Source organism: Watersipora subatra, chromosome 8, assembly GCF_963576615.1.
Source record: "Watersipora subatra chromosome 8, tzWatSuba1.1, whole genome shotgun sequence".
Taxonomy (NCBI): domain Eukaryota; kingdom Metazoa; phylum Bryozoa; class Gymnolaemata; order Cheilostomatida; family Watersiporidae; genus Watersipora; species Watersipora subatra.
The window spans coordinates 35,330,095-35,347,254 of record NC_088715.1 but is presented as its reverse complement, the minus strand read 5'-3'; the positions used below and the strand labels follow the sequence as shown (position 1 = coordinate 35,347,254).

At 34.9% G+C, this 17,160-nt stretch overlaps 1 pseudogene; it reads left to right on the top strand.

Moving 5' to 3' along the window:
• The first annotated feature begins 4,867 nt into the window (after window positions 1-4,867).
• LOC137402493 (uncharacterized) lies at window positions 4,868-15,098 on the top strand (annotated as a pseudogene).
• The last annotated feature ends 2,062 nt before the right edge of the window (window positions 15,099-17,160 follow it).

The following is a 17,160-nucleotide window of genomic DNA, read 5'->3' as shown; positions in this document are numbered from 1 at the left end:
AGGATCTATAAGTATACTTGAAGACCTTGAAGGATACTTAAAGTTTATTTGGTAACGTTGGAATATAATTCCAAAATGTTATATGGATTTCTGACCCTCATGATTGTCGGGCATAATTATTATTTCAAAATATTATATTTATTTATTTTATTTCTTATTCATTTATGTTCTATATATTTATATTTATTGTTCTCTCCTATTTATTTTCTTTTAGTAATTTTAAACTTATTGAAATCTTATATATTTACTGTTAATAATAATCAACATTAGTTTCTACTAGTAAAAACACTAATATCCAGTTAATAATCTAATAAGGTTTTGGGTTCAGCACTGCTGGCTCATTTGCTCTAAATAATTCCTTTAATTTCCACTCAGATGCATCACAACTTTGTCTCTGCTTACTATTACTGACACAGCTTATCAGTCTTGTAGTATAAACGGGTGTAAGTTGAATGAATGATTTGATACTAAGAGGGGCTGAAAACAGAAATACAACTGAACATAAGTATTATGGTTGATAGTAATAGGGTCTCTATCAGACTGGCACTCTTTCTGCTAACATTGCGATAGATGTGAACTACTGTAGATTAGATAATCAATAAAATTGGACAATCAGCATGTTTGAAGCTTTACAACAGTGTATTGGTCTATGCTCCCTTTTTGGTAGGTTCTTTTTGGAAGGGATGTTTATTTTTTATTAATTGAATACAACACTTGATATGAATTTATTGTCCATTGTCTGTACACTTATGCCTGACTTGTTTTGATAGGCTGGTAAAATACCAACTGATTTTGTCACCATAAACTAATGTACAATAGCCTAAGTTCTGTGCCTCGCAGCTGGAATGGAAAACCACCATGCCACAGTAATAACTTCTCTTTTTCATAAAAAACGATCATGGAAATGCATTTATCTCCTTTTGCTACATAAAAAAGTTAAAACTGATGAAACAAGTTGTGAATTAATACAATGGATGAGTCTTTGGTCAAGGTTGCAAAGTTGTTACTAAAATGGGCTGAACTCAAAAATATATTTGAACATACCGTGGTTAATAGTGGGAGTGTCTCTAGCGAACTGGTACTTTCACTGCTAATATTGATATAGACATAAACTAAACATTCACGCGCACTCACACATGCACACAAGGGTACATATATAAATGTAAAAAGTAAGATAGTGGGTTTAAATACATCAGTGAAGCGATCAAACGCACTTTGACTAGATTCAGAGAGTGCGGAGGCAAGTTTTACTTGAGAGTTACAATGTGAGTAGATTATACTTTTGCAATTTCTAGCGAATGCCCTTTGGAAAAACCGAAAACTAAAAATGAGAATTGTGCTGTCATAATCACATGTTTTAAATTGAAACAGCACATTTGAAAATTACAAACTAAAATAAGTTAATGACTATAGCTTAAAAAAAACTTCTGAAACAAAAAAAAAGCAGAAATAAATCTAAATGAAGAAAAGAAGCAAGTTTTGCTCATTTTGTGTTTAATGATCGTGAAACGCAATGTAAGCTCCAAAAAATCTCTATATATTAATGCGCTATAATCACAATCAAGGAAGACGCTGTGTAACTAGAAAAATTTCTCTAAAATAACTTCGGAGAGCAAACAAATGTAGATGTGAAATAAATAACTAGCATGTGAACTACAAAAGAGATAATTTGTTAATTATACAATTGATGCTAACAGAAAAATTGTTGTTTCGTCAGAATCAGTACAACAATCACCAATTTTTGAAAGCAATTTTTGCTGATATCATATGACAAAAAACCAATTTGCCCTAGTATGGAGAGGATAACAAAGCATTCTATTTTATAGAGTTGAGCAAAAGTGTTTTACAACCAGGGCTTTGTAACCCGTGCGCGCAATGTATCAATTAATATGTTATTTAACATGCGCAATGGAGAAAAAGGTATATGTTATATGATGAGAATGATAAAATTTTGAGGACTTTGTGGTTCCGTAGTTAAATGTCTAGTAAGAAACTGTCAGTTGCAACATCCATGAGTTCAAATCCAGCAAAAAGTGAGGTTTTCATTCCGAAATTTTATTTGCTATAACTGGAACACCATTTAACAGATTCACAGATGAAACACAAATTTAGAATCTACTATATAAATATATAGTAGCTATGCAACCGGTGTTGCCCAAGTAATAAAAAAAACTTTGGTCAGAAATTGATTTTTATTTTAATATATAACAAAATTTGCCATTCTAACTTTCAAACTACATATCATGAACAAACTGTTTTGCGGAGTTTAACTAAATTAAGAAAGGAAATGAAAACCACTGCAAAGGTTTTTAAACTTTTTCCAACAACGGTAACTTTAAAACTTCATATCATGAGAACAATGTTTTGTGCAGGACAACTAAATTAAAAATAAATAAAACAACTGAAAAGGTTTTCAAACCCCTGCAAATTTAAAATTTCATAACTTTCAGCGATGTGTATTTTTTAATAACATACGGTGAAACATTGATTTTCGAACATAATCCGTTCTAGCAAGTTGTTCGAAAACCGAGTTGATTGAAATCTGAAACAATTTTTCCCATTATAATAGCGATTTGAAAGTTTAACCCATTCTAAGGCAAGCAAAATCAATTGGTAAAGTGTTTTTTCAACATTTTACACTATCAACTGGACCGTATACTGCATACTATAAATAAAAAGGGTGGATATAGAACATGTTTATTTTATGATAAAAATTTTTCTCTTTATGACGATGGAAAAAGAAAACAAGAATAAAAATTTTGTATATTTTGCTTTTAAAACATCAAAAACATTGAAGGTTAAGCTACAACCCAAGAAAATTGTGAAAATTGATAATTATACAGCAAACAATGCGGTTGATCAGTTACAGTATATTAGAAATTTTAAGAAAAAAATTTTTTAAACAGAAATGGCTGGTTTACTTTACATCCTTAAAGGAGAGTCCTCTTTCAAAACAATTTAGGGTAACTTGACTGGAGGGGTTATCTTCCTAGCAAAGTTTGTCGGTAGAAGAGACGTCGTCCCAGATGGTTCCTCTCAATTTGTAAAGAGTTTAAAAAACGTAAATTGCTTCTCTGTTTGTTAACGAATGTTTCCCGCCCTTTCAGGAGCTGTTCCAATTCTATTGTGCATGCTCCGGTTTGGTTGAAAACCGAATTTACGTTCGAGATCCGAGACGAACAAATCTCTTAATCTTTGGTCGAAAACTGAGTCGGTCGAGAACCGAAGCACTTGAGAACCAAAGTTTCACTGTATATACATGTAATTAGTACACAAATCGCCGATTTTTTATTTTGATGAAATCTGTAGTTGATACCGTTCCGCTAAAACAAATTAACCCGAGTTCCGCGAGGCTGAAAAAGCATCGCCTTCCATAGAGTTGTTGTGAAAACGGGAAATAAAGTTGTTGTATGAAAACGGGAAATGATGTACACGTCATGCAGTATGCACAAGAGCTTTTGTCTGTATCATCTGTATTGCAAGAGTCCTTGAGCTTTCAAAGTCTTACCACGTTCTACACGGGTTCAAATCCAGCACGTGAATTTTTAATTCCAAGATTTTTATCGCTCTAGCTAGACGATCAAAACGGCGAATACACATAACGACAAACTTTGACAAACATATATAGATCTATGTATTTATATATGTATATATATATATATATATATATATATATATATATATATATATATGTATATATATATATACGTATATATATTATGTTGATGAAAAATATTTTAAAGAACCCCTTAACTGGTGAAAAAACGTGCACTTCAGAATAACAACCTTTTTGATTTAGACACTTTTCATTGTTTTTTTTGCTATTTTTGGGCAATATTTAAGGTTAACGAATGATATTTTTGTATTTTATTGTTCAAAAGAAACCTTAAAATAACTTATTGATGTCTAAAAGTTATATTTAATATTATATATTTTCTTTCAGACATTTTTGCATTCTGCTAAATTTCCGATATTTTTTGAATTTTTTAAAACACAACGACACTTTTTCAAGAATGTTCATGGCTGACAAGTTTATTGGCATTATAGTTTAGGTTTAGCTTTTATTGTTCTGTGGGCAAAAAGTAAAAAAAATTAGTAGATCAGATATAAAACATTCCAATTTGCACTTTAAAATAATCAATAGATTTATGCACCAAAAGCTAAACTGACATGACATAAAAATGATCTGTCGATCATTGACGATCAGGGGTTGTCATAATTCTTTGTTGCCATAACCACTAACATACAGTCTTTTATAGCAAAATGCACTTTATATTACTTTATACTACAGGAGAATTTGTTGTGGTCTGTATTTTTAGCTTGTATTTTAGTGGTTTTTAGCTCATGATACTCATCACATCTTAGTTGGCAATCTAATGAAGCTTACCATGTTAGAGAGCAAAACTTCCTTTTGACTAATAAGCCACATGGTTTGACAAACCTGCCAACAGATGTCTCTATCACTAGTCAACCAATGTTAATATTTACATCTGCAGTAAATATATGCCAGTGTCTGAGATAGCATCAATAGGCACTGAAAACTCCTATTCAGAATTTTTCAATTCATGGAGTTTTCACGAAGGTATGGTTATGAAATAATGAATATATTTCAGTGTGTTCCATTAATGGTCAAGCACTGTATTTAAGCTATTTGTTGAAATGTTATGAGTAGCTCAATTATCAATCTTTACCATAATAAATGCTGTTTCCTAGTCTGTGAGTTTTTATTTGATGAGAAAGATCAAATTTATACATCGTGAACAAACAGCCTGGCTCTAATAACCGGAAAACCTATGTTTGAACAACAAGGTACTAATTTTTTCAATTTTTTCAGTTTTTTGCCGGTGGCAGGTAATATATTATATATTATGGTACTATACCACACTCCCTGCTATGTTACTAGACTATATTACTTACTATGGTACTATTCCATACTACCTACTATGATACTATACCATATTACTTACTATGGTACTATATCACACTCCCTGCTATGGTACTTTACTATATTACCTACCATGGTACTATTCCATATTATCTGCTATGGTACTATACCATATTACCTATTATGGTACTATACTATATCACCTACTACGGTGCCATACCATATTACTTACTAAGGCACTATACCATATTATCTACTATGGTACTATACTATATTACCTACTACAGTACCATACCATATTACCTACTATGGTACGATTGCATATTACCTACTACGGTACCATACCATATTACCTACTAAGGTACTATTCAATATTACCTACTATGGTACTATACTATATTACCTACTACAGTACCATACCATATTACCTACTATGGTACCATACCATATTACCTACTAAAGTACTATTCCATATTACCTACTATGGTACTATACTATATTACCTACTACAGTACCATACCATATTACCTACTATGGTACCATACCATATTACCTACTAAAGTACTATTCCATATTACCTACTATGGTACTATACTATATTACCTACTACAGTACCATACCATGTTACCTACTACGGTACCATACCATATTACCTACTACAGTACCATACCATGTTACCTACTATGTTACTATACCATCACCTACTATGACCCATTAGTTTACAGTCTAAAATGTATGTTCATATAGCTACATATAGCATAGAGTATTTATGATATGCCTTCATATTTATGACACTCATCATTAGCAGGCAGCAAACAGTTTAAATGTTTGGGTGACTCTAACACTGCCATTGAATGGGGCAAATCGTGTGGACTACTCTGTTAGTACAGAGTCTCCCCTGTGCTCCTTTCTTACAAATGTGAACCTTCTATCTTAAAAATTACATGTAGATTAGGAAGTCGTAAGGTTTGAGAGTTGTCTTACTACTCCAAGAATATTAAAAGTCAGTCATGGTCAGGTAAATGCACATTTGAACAAATGAAAAAAGAGTATACTCTATAAAATGCAACTTCAAATAGCTGACCCTTATATGACTTATTACAAAGAATTCGTTATATGAAGTTTACTACCACAGATTTACAACTGTCTATTAACCATTTGAACAAGATATTATAGTATTTTTGAAATTTTAGCTAATTGAAACTTAGCCTTGTCTGTAGTAGTACTAATCATTAGGTCATATTTTATCTCATCGTAACATAGAGTTATCTTCTCTTTTTGTTAGATTGCTGTTTTCATACAATGGGATACAACTCTACATCAATAAATTTGATCTTTATCTTTTAGAGTTGTTTATGTGGTTGATGCATTACAACGGAAATCTTAAGCTATATTATATATATAATATAATATAATATATATATATAATATATCGTAAGCTATATTAGATGTCGCTCAGCACCATCTACCTTGTTTATGACAAACAGTTTATTAGTTAGACCTCCTTGACATTTCCTCTCACATTCATGCCACTACTTTGCTGCTTTAGTGGCACATATTTCAGGATAATATTGTGGCTAATTAGGAGATAGAAAGATAATTATGTTCATAGTTTGAGCAGCAAGTATAAATCTGACAACTCTAATTGCTGACTTTAGTTGATAATATAAAAGAGTATAGTGTGTATAACAATCAGTATTTCTTATATCTTATCAACAATAACATAACATAAAAGAGTAAAAGATAACATAACAATAAAATAACAATAACATAAAAGATAATAGTAATAACATAGTAATAACATAGATAAAAACATAGTAATAACATAACATAAAAGATAACATAAAAGAGTGTGTATAACAATCAGTATATCTTATATCTTATCAACAGTCTGTATTCTTCTTTAACAACAGATCATAGATATTAGCTCCCTGTTTTCAACAACATTTTAAATATTGGTGTTAGTTTATAGCCTGTGATTCACTGATATAATAACTAATATTGCTTGTTTACAAAGTGTAATATGTGACAGCTGGCTGACTAGGATATAACTTTATTTATAAAATGGGAAGTTTATAAATCTATTACTTCCAAAGGTTGTGAAAGATTACAGGAATCCAATAAAACATAATGATTATCTACAAGTAAAAATTAAAAGCTATAGAATCTTATTAAATATATGTGACAGCAAAACGAAAGGGTAAAACATAATCACTCAAATGCGTAAATTACTACTACATCATTTTTTCTGTATAAATATTTATACAGGTTAGAATATTTGCTCAAGGAAATATTATTTAATTCAGAAAACAAACCATAAACGGTAACTTATATATAGGGCCTGAGTAATATGTAAGCCTCTTTCCCATGGCGGCTGCCCTGATGACTTTACCACCAGATCTGATACATATGTCCCTAATGGTGTCAGAACCAAAAGAAGCTCAGCAAATTTAGGATGAGTTATCTCCTCTTTCATCGTACCTATGAGATACACAAAAATATCGTTTTGAATATTTGAAAATAGATAATAATGATGACCATTATATAAATTGAATATAGCATTACAAACATAAAATAAGGTAAGAAAAAAATATGAATTATCTAACAATAAATTTCTGTTTTACGAACAGTGAAAATCCTTTTGTCTGTTACTTTAAAGAGCTACTTTTGCACAATTTCTTATTTTGTAAATGACCTGCAATAACTCTTTATATTGAGAATTGTAATATTTTATCTCACTAAATTAAAGTATCAAATTAATTCAAAAATAATAGCAACTGCCTGTATAAACTAATTCAGCAAAATATTTATTTAGTTTTAAAGTTAATCAAATACCTAAAAATAGATTAGGTGTAAGCAAAGGTTACCATATCTGGTCTAGCACTAATTACAATAATATAATCATATACATGTAGTAAACTGTAAGAGCTCCTACATATGTTGAGTATAAAAAAAATTGTTGTCTCACCCCGGTTAACCCGTATGGGTGGTAGTTTCTGCTCTGACTCGGGTCTCCTACCAGAGACCTGGGAGTCTGAGCACTCGCCTTAAGATCTTAGCTGTTCCCAGTAGCGCACTTTTCGGCAACTCACCTGGACTATATATATATATATATATACACACATATATATATATATATATATATATATATATATATATATATATATATATTGTGGAGGACGGGACAAATACTAGCCATATTCTTTAGACAACTCTATTCCTTGTGCTTGTGCTTGTGACAACGCTATTTCTTGATAGCTTTATGTGTGTTTTCTTTTCTTTATCTAGTTATATAATATTCTTGTGTGTACCCTTTCAGACCATGTTATGTAATACTGTATTTTTGGGCCTGCTTTGCAGGCCTGCCAGCATACTCTTATATCTATTGTCTAGGCCTGCCTCACAGGCCTGACCCGATACAATGGATGTTACATAATTGTTATATAAGTGGGCGGGGTAAACGGTATATAAGGAGAAGGCACAGGCCAACTCATTGGGATTATTCTTACGAATTCGATGCTGTTAACACGAAGTTGCATATGTGCTTATATACATTAAATAGACTATATTTATTCTTACGAACTGCCTACGTTTGATGCCTGCCTGGTTGGCTCAGTAAGGATCCTTCTGCCAGAATTGATCTGGCTTCAAGTACGAACTGCTTTGAGAGACACCTAAGAAAGGCTAGGGGTTGGCTGCGTTACAACCGAACCTGATCAGAAATGCGATAGCATTGGAAATCAGGCCCTCTAGTAAGCTTGCCGGAACCTAGATTAGCCAAGATAGGGTCTCAGAGAGCAGGCCGTGCTAGCGTTCCAAGTGAGCCTGAACTGAGGGCAACCAGCCGCGGTTTGATCAGACCACTAGGTGTGTCAGGCAGGCCGACGAGAGGAAGGCCCAGTGTTCAGACTGCACCGCCTTGCTAGGAAAGTAAAGCTGGCTCAGCTACCGGGGCCAGACCTTTACAATATTTATATATATATATATATATATATATATATATATATATATATATATATATATATATATATATATATATATATATATATATATATAGAGGACAAATAGCACAGTTGGTAAGGTATCGGGACAGTGATCATAGGTCCTCGGTTCAAACTCCAACAACTGCACTTTTCTGGTGGTCCTTGGACAAGACCCTTGCTTGTATAACGTCTACAACCTCTATGATGAGTGCAATAACCAAAGCCATGCCGGTACGGATGTTGCCCGATCAAACAAGGTCCGCGCTGCCTGTAGCTGAACTAGGGCAAGGCAGTGAAAAATGGGCTTCTACTGTAGTTCAAAGCGGATGAAATGGACTCGGACTAATAACACGGACCTCATGCAGTGCTACTTCATGAGTGAACCTCAAAATTGGGGCTACATGGGAAGGATGCGTCAACTGTGGATAAACATGTGCCCTGAATTGCCACTAACCGCTAAGCAACTTGTAGCTGAGAAGAGTAACATAATCAAGCGGCACCTCATATCGGAACTTGAGGTAAATGAAATTAGGGAACAGTTCACCCAAGTAACCTCAACCAACGAGGAGTGAGTGTCAACACACACTGTCATGCATACACGATCATGTGTTGAATCACAGGTTGAAGAAGACATGCACTTGGACCTTGACCCAAGGGTGAGAGAGCGTGCGGAAAATATCATCAACAAGATGTCAGCTGCTAATGATTATGGAAGCAGGGTACCACTACAAAGAGTTAGCAAGGCCATACCTAAGAAGCTGTTAGAAGACATTAACTTGGCACTGGAGTCGATCTCAACTGGATCAATCAGTGAGACTAATGCCTTTATGACCAATACAGCAACCGTCAGCTTAGAGGAGATGGATATTAAGCCACTGCCAACATGGCTTCAAGCCATTCCATCCTGGCAGCTGAGGCTACAAAATAAGATCAAGTACTTGCGCAAGTTAGTAGGCTCAGTGAAAGATCTAACCACAGTTTGGAGCGTCCAAAAAGGAAGCCACAATAGCAGCTCTAGATTCTGCCAAACAGCAGCTAGTAGCACACTCTCGGCACGACTGAAGCGGTACACCAAAGAGCGGGATAACAAGAGAATGAACAAACTGTTCATCAATATTCCATCTAGAGTGTATTCCCAGTTCAAAGGTGAACTGCAGAAGCCAATGTCTGAGCCTCTCCAATCTAGCACTTCAAAGTTATGGAAGGACATCTGGGAGAAAGAGACTACTCATAACACCACTGCAAATTGGCTGAAGAGGCATAGAGAGAGCCATCAACACACTGTGGCTCAGCAAGGACTCACCATCAGCAAAAAGGACATCAAGTGCAGAGCGCAACATATGGAGAACTGGGCTGCACCTGGCCATGACATGATTCAAGCCTTCTGATTGAAGAAATTGACATCACTTCACACTAGAATGGCTAAGCAGATGGAATGCCTAATAGAACAAGGTGACCATCCAGAATGGCTGACCAAAGGACGAACTGTATTTCTGATAAAAGATCCAAAGCAGGGTCTAATTCCCAAAAACTATCGACCAATAACGTACTTGCCCATCACTTGGAAACTGCTCTCAGGAATAGTTGCAGACAAACTGGAAGAGCACATGAGTCACTATATGACCAGTGCTCAGAAAGGAATTGGGCGCAACACCCGAAGAGCCAAAAATCAGTTACTGGTGGATCGGACGGTCTGTCAAGACAGCAGGAAAAGGCAAACCAATTTTGCCATGGCTTGGATTGACTACAAAAAGGCTTATGACTCAATTTCCCATAGTTGGATACTTGGGTGCCTCAGTATGTACAATTTTCACTCTGCTCCTGTGGCATTCATCAAGATGTCAATGACCAAATAGAAGACGGAACTGGAGGCTAATGGCAAAAAGCTGGCGAGTGTCAAAATTAAGCGAGGCATCTATCAAGGTGACTCCTTATCACCGCTGCTCTTCTGCATATGCCTAAACCCTCTAAGCAATATCCTGGAAGAGACTCAATATGGGTACCAGTTTAAGAGTGGCACCAAGATAAACCACTTATTCTACATAGATGACATCAAGCTGTACGCTAACAAAGAAAGGGGCATTGATTCGCTAATACACCTCACTCAGGTATACAACAAGGACATCGGAATGACCTTCGGTATTGAGAAACATGGAAGGCTAATTCTTATGAAAGGCCATTCTATGCTCACAGATGGCCTAAGAATGCCAAATGGTACCATCAAAGATATAGAAGAAGGGTACAAGTACTTGGGGATTATACAAAGCAACATCAACCACGAAGCCGAGGTACGTCACAAAGCCATTACCGAATACAAGAAACGCCTTCAGCAGGTCTTACGGAGCAGGCTCAATGCCAAGAACCAAGTCATGGCAATCAATACCTACGCACTGCCAGTAATAAGATATCCAGCAGGCATAATAAAGTGGACTGAGAAAGCCATCAAAGAAACAGATATAGCAACTCGCAAACTGCTGACCATTCATGGAGCACTCCACCCAAAATCTGATACTACTAGATTGTATCTTGATAGGAAAGATGGCGGTAGGGGACTCAAAAGTGTACAGCAGACACTGAAAGAAGAGGAGCAAAGCATCAAAGCATATGCAGCCTCCATGGCCATTTCAGATAAGCTGCTAGCTGAATTTCAATCCGCTGCTCTTACAATGGACCTACACCCTGATGATGAGGAAATTGACTGGCACATGAAACCTCTTCATGGTGCTTACCACCAACAAATATCTAAGGTTGGCGATCTTCACCAGACATATATGTGGCTGAACAAAGGAACCCTAACGGTCAATACAGAGTCGCTAATCATGGCAGCCCAGGAGCAAGTGCTCCCAACAAGGCAACTCCAAAGGAAAATCTATCACACTAGAGACGATCCTAGATGCAGACTGTGTAAAGATGCACCTGAGACCATCCAACACATCATCAGTGAATGCAAGCAGCTAGCAGGAAACGCATACACTGCCCGGCATAATCATGTCGCAGGTGTTGTGTATAGAAGTCTATGTGATGAGTATGGCCTTAATAAACCACAACACTGGTGGGAAGCTCCTGGTAAGATCAATAAAAATGATCGCGCTAAAATCCTCTGGGACTTCTACATCCAAACTGACAAGCATGTCTTAGCAAACTAACCAGATATAGTGGTGGTAGACAAGGAAAACAAGAGGGCTACTATAATATATATAGCAGTACCCAATGACTACAATATAGCCAGCAAAGAAAAAGAAAAGGTAGAGAAATATCTCCCTCTTGGAGAAGAGATTGAAAAATGTTGGAATGTAAGAACAACTGTAATCCCAGTAGTCATTGGGGCACTGGGTGCAATAACACCAGCACATAAAATGTGGCTTGTCCAAATACCAACAACAATCAACTCAGGTGAGTTGCAGAAAAGTGCGCTATTGGGAACAGCTAAGATCTTGAGGCGAGTGCTCAAACTCCCAGGTCCCTGGTAAGAGACCCGAGTTAGAGCAGAATTTACCACCCATACGGGGTATCCGGGGTGAGGAAACAATTTATATATATATATATCTATATATACATATATATATATATATATATATATATATATATATATATATATATACCATTAGTTTTCATCTTAAGGCTTTTGTGCGAATAAAAGTACAGTAGAGGAAGGGTTTCATGTACATCAGACCCATCTATGCGCTACAAAAGTAAAAACCGTCAGTCTGCGCTTTGCTTCTCTAACCGATGGTTTACATTCTGTGAACTTGTTATCAGAAAAGAGGTCTAATAACTGTTATATCATACTTGTACTCTCAATTGTACCTAATCATGTTATTATTTCACAAATTTGTTTATTTCACATTGTCTGTTCTGTTGGTTTTGAACTTACCAAAATACAAATCTAAACAATATTAATGACCTCTTGTGCAGTCTTAATTTAAGAAAATGCTAGTCAAACTGACAAATCTACAAGTCTTGCCATCAAAATGATGCTAGGAATAACATTCTAGGATTATTTTATATGACTAGTTTTATGAGAGATCAGCTTCGACAAGTTTAAGTTGGACAAGACAAGATGGCAAGCTCGTTCTAAAAATATTTGGTTTATGATTATTAAGAATGTGCTATCTGTGCTATCAACAGTAGCATAGAGATGTGTAATAAACAGTAAATTGTGAGGACGGTATATTGGAGGAAAGAAGACTCATCATAACCATTGAATTACATTTAAATAATAAAGATATAAAGTGATAAATTATATCAGAAGAAAACAGGCTCATTACAACTTTTGAATTATGTACAGGTAAATAATGAAGTTGTTTCTGGGAGAGCACCATAGAAATATATTTACTACATGCATCCGTAATACGTATATCTCAGTCTAGTAATAAAATATTTGCTACATTTTTAATAGCGGTAGCTATGCGAAGGTCAGGACATTTTCTGATTATAAACATGATAGTCAGATCACCGCTGGTAAAAATAAAGTACACTTGTTTGATATATCTATCTATTTTACTTACTATTTATTTACCAAACAATCAAATCAGTTTACCGGAGTCACTGAATTATCAGCAGCACGACCAAAGATTTCTAAAGGGATCAAACTTAAATTAACATTACGAAATGGCCTTTTAGTATCTCTCTAAAAAGCATAAACTGATGATGATTACTTTAATAACTGTCAAAACCTTTTGGCAAGCATTTCAATTGTTCGCATAAATAAAAATCAAGTAGCCTAATTTTTGCGTTTCATATTCCGATTTGAATATCTCAATGTGCAAGAGAATGATAACTTTTTTTCAAAAAAAACCTTTACCCTGTTGCGGACAAAGCAAAATTTATGTCGCTTCGCGATACTCCTTCAAATAGGCAGAGTGACGTTTTTGCCGCCATAGAAACATATTTCTTTTATTGCAGCCTTTGGTTAGCTAAATGCGGTTTTTATTTACTTTTTTTATCGATAGCAAGCTACGATATATTGGCTTTGGTTAGCCTCTAAAAATATTTTCTATTTGCACAAAATTATTGTCTTAAGCAGTAATAAACGAGTGAAAATTGCGAAAAAAAATTAGAAAACTGTTCTAAATAGTTTTTAATTATTCTTTTCTTTTTGGTTCTGTTTTAGCCGTTATTTACTGAAAGCTTCGAGAGTTTTATTTTAGTTTATTGCCATGGCGACTTCTAAGAGATTTTTTCGTGATTATTCTAATACAGCAAGTACTAGTGTCAAGGGAGAAACTTGTTAATTATTTAATTTTTATTATTTAATATTTCAAATTTGATATTTAAGAGAAAAGTAATAATTATAATTTGGGATTTAAATAAGAATTTTAAATTTAGAATTTTTGAAATGAGTAATGAAAACTGTATTGTTTTTGTGTATTTACTCTGAGTGCAATAATGTTATGGTTCTATGGTTCTATGTGTAATGGTTAGCCTCTGGACTTCGAGTTCATTTTTTCCCAAGACAAATTCTGACCACAGACAAAGTAGCACTTCTGCCCACAAAACTCAGACTGTTGCTATAAGGCCAAATTGAAATAACAACTCAATCAATGGAGATGGCACTCCTCTAGTTCTCGCAAATTGTTTTGACAGTAGCTCACTATTGCAATGATGAGCCCAAGTGTCAAAGTTCACAACAAGTAGTATTGATAATAATTGCCTATTACTACTTGTAGGCAATTATTGTAATAGACAACAAGAATGCGCCAGTGCTTTGTTTTCAAGTGTCTGCAACTCTATTTCCTTTAGAAGAACAAAAATAACAGCAATTCTGTCAATACTAACTAGCCAAAGCAAAAATAACAATAGCTTGTATAATTAGCCTTATTAGTTATGGCCTTTCTAGGTTTAATAGTTACGTGACTGCGATGCGTGTAGTGAAGCGGCGTGTAGTGATGGCTCCTTCTGCTGAATGAATTCTATTCTCTCAGGGCTTAGTAGTTTTCCTGGCTTCCCAACTCCTGGGCTAAAATGCTCTGCTGCATGTTCTTCCTCCTCAATGGGGTGATCCTCTGCAGGCTATTTGCTGCAGGTTCCTATGGCTTATATTAGCCTCTCTCTATGTGCCCCTTTTTTCTGCTTGGCTCGCTGCCAAGTTGCCTTTCTCTGGCTTGCTGCCATTTGCCTTGCCTTTCTCTGGCTCGCTGCCAGTTGCTCTCTCTTTGGCCTGCTGCCAGCTCCTCCTCATATACATGTACTTATTCTCAGATGGTAGACAAGTGTCATTGGCTGCCTGAGTTCATTTTTGCGAATCACACTACATTCCTGTAATGTCTATTTTTAGTAACTTCGATGTCAACCAGCATTCCTTTCTGCCAGCTGATATCTGACGTCAGCTTTTTGGGATTCCATGATGATGCTGGGAATCCCAATAAGCTAACAAATCAATAAGCTAAAAGAATAAGTTGATAATTTCTACAAGAATGGCCATAACCTGAAAACCATCAATAGCTGATTAAAAAAATGACTTTTGCTATAATACTCACCCTGAGACAGTTACACGTATAGTTATCTATCTAACATAAGTCAAAAGAGATATTCATATTTCATGTGATGCATTCTATAGTTATTACATAACTTTTATTTGTTTTTCACAAAATTAAAATTCATGCGCAATTATATTATGATTTCACAAAGTAATTTTATTTTTAATAATGATCTGATATGATAATAATAATAATAATAATATCTGTGATAAGCTATAAAAGTGTTGTAAATACTCGATCGGTTGATGGCTTGATGTATATGTGTCCCTGCTTGTGCTTGTTGTCACTCTGCAAAATAATATTAGATTGTTCTTGTAATGTATTGTTCTCCTTCGTAGGTAGTTGTGACAATTATAATTGATTTGTAGATGGTTACACATGTCTTTTGTGCGTAATAGTGATATTCATAATATTTTCATCAGTACATCATTTAGTATGCTGTTTGTGGCAGCTGGGTGCAAATGCTTCAAAGCTACTATTATGCTGTCCTAGTAACACTCGAATGTCTCTAACGCTGATGCATTCCTATCCCTGTTGTTTCTCACGCTGGCCTGTCAGCGCTTCAATCAATCATGCATTCCTAGCTGTCATATCTGATGCTTCGGCCTCCTATCTCGGTAGTTTCTCACGCTGACCTACATTCCTATCTTCGCTGACTCTCACGTTGACTCTCTAACTGGCTTGTCGGTGCTTCCATCACTAATGCATATTTAGCTTTGTAGTTTTTCACGCTCTTATTTTAGCTTGCAATTCTTGTGATGCCAATCTAAGCGGGGTTGCTGCTTTTTTACGCTGTTTGCGGCAGACTCTAACTTTCACCGTTTACAACTCTGACACTAGTACCGGAGTTACTAAGAGAATCCCAGCTGACTGTTAATTTTGAGATTTAGTAGCCAGAGATGACAATGAATCAGGTTCAAATTGTGATTGTAATTATTTTACATCTGGAAGTGATATTGATGAAAAAGCTGGTAGCAGTAATGATGATGAGGTGGGTGGGGTGATGCCAGTTCCTGGAAGAATATTACTAATATAAAAAGGGATAAATCTACCATTCATTGGTTTGTAGTAGTGACAGGTCCAATATTTACTCCAGTAGATGCTGTGTGATTGGTACAAAAAGACAAGAATAAGCACATGGTGTAAAGACTGTGCTGTAAGTCTTTGTAAAAGAGAATGCTTCTGGATATATTATACAGAAATTGTGCTTATTAAAGTTTAAACTTGTATCATAAAGATATATACAATATATACATTTATTTTGGTAGATCTACATATATAAATATTTTTATGTTATACATTTTTATTCATTTATAATATATAGATATATATATATATATACATACATTTGGACATATACATGTATACATATGCACGTTTATACATAGATATATGCACACAATAGCATACAAAAGAGTGTATAAACCTTTTAAAAAAAAAAATTCCGGAAATCTAATTTGACCAGGGGGGTCTGATATAGTCCTGAAAGTTTGCCCGCGAAAGAGTTAAGCATAGTAATTGCCTATTATTGGTAGCATACAAAAGATTACACTGGTAGCACAAATTGTAAATTACTAGCAGTTAATTACGCATCACTTATTAAACTGCTATCTTGGAGTCATGCTCTCTATAATCACGCAACTGAAAACTCCATTCATTTAATAAACAGACAGTAGCTATAACAGCTTTTTTACAATCATATCTCAATTTTCTGTACTGCTCTCAAACTGCTCAATACCTCATCAGGTTTTTAAGTGATTCCAAGCACCAATATAAATTTTTGACCCTTACAACTGTCCGATTTAACTACTAT